The following is a 4,295-nucleotide window of genomic DNA, read 5'->3' on the forward strand; positions in this document are numbered from 1 at the left end:
TTGTTTTCCTAAACTCCTGGGACACAGGGAGTGTAGGACAGAGAGTTCTTAGCCCTCCTAAGAACCCTCTGCCCACATTCTTTCTTTTCCAACTTTTATTTTACAATCAAGGGTACATGTACAGATTTGTTGCAAAGGTATATTGTGTGATACACCCCTGAGGTTTCGAGTAGGAATGAATCTGTCACCCAGGCAATGAACATAGTACCCAGTAGGTAGTTTTTCAGCCCTTGCTCTCCTCACATTCTGTCTCAGTCCTGTGATGGCTTAAGGCTGAACTGTTTCCAGGGCTCTGAAAAATCCAGCCAGGAAGCAAGCTGTCAGTATCACCTCCTGGGAACCATCCTACCTTCTCTGAGTGGCTCTGTTCACTTGGATTAAAGAGGATGATTCATGTTCTCAGTATACTGACAACTCTCTTGAAATAAATCCCCTCCTCTCTAGTCCTTATCATCCCCCGCCTTCCCTCTGTTGCACACCCCTGAGGTAGGTGATGGGCTCCGGGTCACTGCTCTGCACAGGGTCTGTGCGGATGGTCAAGCACCCCTGCATAAAATGTGTAGTGGGCACATAACACCCCTTGTTTTTAGTTTTGAGGAATCAACTGAAACTCTGCAGCAATAGGAAAAGCCCCCCTTAACATCCTGCTATGGAGAAGTGGAATTTGTTGTGTTTCCCTTTTTGCCTTGATCACCAAGGCTGAGTGTAACACTTGCCTGCATAGCTTCTCCTTACCCTAGATTTCAGAACCTACCTTCCCTCCTTGCTAACTAACTCACATCATCTCTCCCTTCTGCTTCCTCTCCCACTTTCATGATCCGCGGTTGTTCTTTTGCCCTTGTTTTGACGATTCTTTTGCTTGTTCAGTTGCTGAAAGCTATGCAAAGTTATTTATAAGTACATTATGAAAAGAATTTGTGAAGTTTTAGTGTAGATTTCCTGGAGGGTAGTTACATGCAGCCCACTGAGGAAAGCATCAGTGCTTTTTTTTTTCTGTGAGAAGTTAAAATGCAAAGACACAGAGATGGCATTTGTTCCACTAGAAGCTACAACAGTGTTTCTCTTTAATCACACGAAAGATAGATTGTGTGAGCTTAAAAAGTTCCACATAATTTGGAGAAACACTGAAGGTAAATGTTTAACGCCAAATTTCTTTATTTTCAAAAGAGAATATTGATGGTTGAAGGAAGCAGGAATAAGACTCAGGTGCTCATGTGAGCACTATGGGGAGTTCCTCTATAAGACAGAGGGGGAAAGAGACACCGCTGCCTCTGAGAATGTCGGAGCCTCACATCAGGGATCAGAGCAGAGTTACACAAAGTCACCTAGAAGGTGCAGAGTGTCTCTATAGCTTAGAAAAATCAATTTAAACCTCCTTAAGTATATAATACAAGTGAAAAATTGTGCTGATTATGCAAAAAGAGGCAGGCTAGTGGGAGCAGAGAAAATGGAGCATAACCAAGGCAAAGGACAGCTGGTATCTTTCAACATTTAATAACAAAACTTCTGATGAGGACCTGGCTTTCCCTGGGGCCAGGAGAGGATGCACTAATAAAGTCACAGCATATTATACTCCTAGGGGACACTAGCATACTGGAGCTATACTGCCCCATGTAAATGAACAGATAAGCCCTTTAGGTTGGCATCAATCTTTATGCCTTGGGTTTAGGATGAGACAGTCTTGCAGGGCACTGCCTTCCTTTAGAGCAGTGGCTTGCAGACTTTCTTGGACATCAGATGACGCAGAGGACTTATTTTGCTGTGCTCTATTCCCAAAGTATCTGATTCACTAGGTCTGGGGTGGGGCCTGGGTATTTGTGTTTCCAGCAAACAAGCTCCTAGGTGATACTAAGGCTGCTGCTCCAGGGATGCACTTTGGGAACCACTAAGAGCATTTAAAAACTTCCTTCTCCTACATGCCTAGGAGACCAACTGAATCAGAATCTCTAGGAGCAGAACCCAAGCATCAATATTTTTATAAACTGTACAAGTGATTCCAAAGATGGCCCCACTACCAGGTCTACCATTCCAAGTGAATGATTTACAAGTGATAGGCAATGTAAAAGCACCACCATTTGGGCAAGAAAGCAGCATTTTTTTTTTTTACCCTGCAATAAAATAACAGTGGGATATAAATGGGTAATGATAGCTAACAGTTGTTGAATACTTATATTGTGCCAGAATTAACTGATTTGCTCCAAACAACTATCCCCATCTTAAAGGTGATGAAACAGGAACCCCATGAAGTGTAGTAACTTGTCCAAGTTCATGCACTAGTAATAGAGCTGGAATTTGAATCCAGGCCTTGCAGCCTCAGAGTCCCTGCACATGGCCTGAACTATAGGGTGCCCTATGTAAACAGTCTGAGGGAGTCTCATTCTCCCTGGGCAGTTTCTGTAGTGAACATGGAATGAGCCCCATCATCTATCCAACTTGGCAAGAATCCAGGATTCACCACTTAATAGTTGCTATGGTTTAAATATTTTTGTCTCCTCCAAAACTCATGTTGAAACTTAATTCCCGAGACAACAGTGTTGGGAGGTGGGGCCTAATGGGAGGTGTTCACGTCATTAGAGCTCTTCCCTCATGCTTCTTCTGCTGTGTGAAGAACAGTGTTTCTCCCTTACAGAGGATGCAGTGTTCAAGGTATCATCTATGAATGGAGACAGCCTTTATCAGACACCAAACCTATCAACATCATGATTTTCAACTTTCCAGCCTCCAGAACTGTGATAAATAAATTTCTGTTGTTTATAAATTAACTTGTCTTTGGAATTCAGTTACAGCAGCACAAAACGGACTAAGACAACAGTGATACAATTTGAGCAGCTCTTTTGCCCTTCTGAGCCTGTTTTCTCATGGGGAAAATGTGTATGAATGTGTCTACATCAGAGGCCTGCTGGGAAAGCTAAAAGAAATTTGCCAAGGAATAGGTACAGTGCCTAGCACAGAGCTGAGGTTCAAGAGATATTCATTCCCTTCCTCTTTTCCATCAGCTTATCCTCTAGGGTCCTCAGAACCCAAGGGAATTTTTCCCAGTTGCTTCTTGGGCATATTTGTAAATACAGCTTTCTTCGGAATTGGCAGACACCTTTGACTGAAGAAATAAATTTTGGGGAAATAAAGTTTTCCTGCTGGATGAAAGGAAGCACAGATGTTAGGCTTTGTTGAAAAATGAGTTCAGCTCATGACAGTTGAAAGTAAGGAAATCTGTGCTGCTACTTGAAGGAAAATAAGAACTGACTCATGAGCTGTGATGTCCCAGCATATCTCAGAGCAGCTGCATTGCACCGACCGGGGTTCTGGGTATCAGGTGGGGCTTTCACAGCTGCAAGGTGTGCTGTGAGTCAGTTGTTACTAATAAAAAAAAGTACTAAAGCTTGTGAGTGACTCACAAAATAGTAATGCGTTAAACGAGATATGCATTGCTGTTTGAGTACTTTTGAGAGGGGCAGAGCCTCAGTGGCTGGCATTGTACACAATTCTTGTTAGGCCTTTGGTAAGGTAACTTGCAAGTGAATGTCAACTGAACCAAATGCCAAAACTGAGAATGATTGTATATGCTGTTTAAAAGCAGATTGAAAGAACATTTTGAGGAAGTCTAGAATAAATTTTATATCCTCCCACTTCTGGGACCCTTTTAGGGGAATCATAAAAAAATTTTAGGTACCTTAAAACAAAGATGGGATAAATAACTTAGAGGAAGAAAAATCCGATGGTGGTTGGGGGAAAGGGAGATATAGGCTGGGAACTATGTCAGAAAATGTAGGCTAAGGAGGATCCTCGAAATTAAGTTCTGATTCCTAAGCATAAAGAATGGTCCCGTGCATTCCACAGGTTTCATTAACTGATAAAGAAAACATAGGCAAACTTCATTCTAGTACTAAAGTCCAAGTGGAAATTGGTTGCAAGGTATTTTTACACTAAGTAACATAATGAATATCTATGGCCATTTTACAGATAATTTAAAGTAGTTATTCACCCAATTATTTCTTAAAATGACACTGGGTAAAAGCTAAGGGGCATAATGGGAAATGATGTAAGCAAGCACTGTATTAAGTACCAGAGTAACTGAATCCAGGAGGAGACTTTTGTGACTCCAAGGAGGAAAAAGTTTAGAGAACTGCAAAGTAAACTACATGCTATTCTTGCTGTTTGGGCAGCATCTAGACCCCTTTTAAAATGCAAAGATAAACTTTAAGAGCACCATTTAATAACTCTTTAATAAAACTCTGTTTAACCTGAATAAGTTGGTGTGTATGCAAGATACTGGAATTGCCTTCTGTGGAAGGAAA

The sequence above is a fragment of the Sapajus apella genome, unplaced genomic scaffold (genome assembly GCF_009761245.1).
Source record: "Sapajus apella isolate SASKATOON/1434 unplaced genomic scaffold, GSC_monkey_1.0 scaffold4, whole genome shotgun sequence".
Classification (NCBI taxonomy): Eukaryota; Metazoa; Chordata; class Mammalia; order Primates; family Cebidae; genus Sapajus; species Sapajus apella.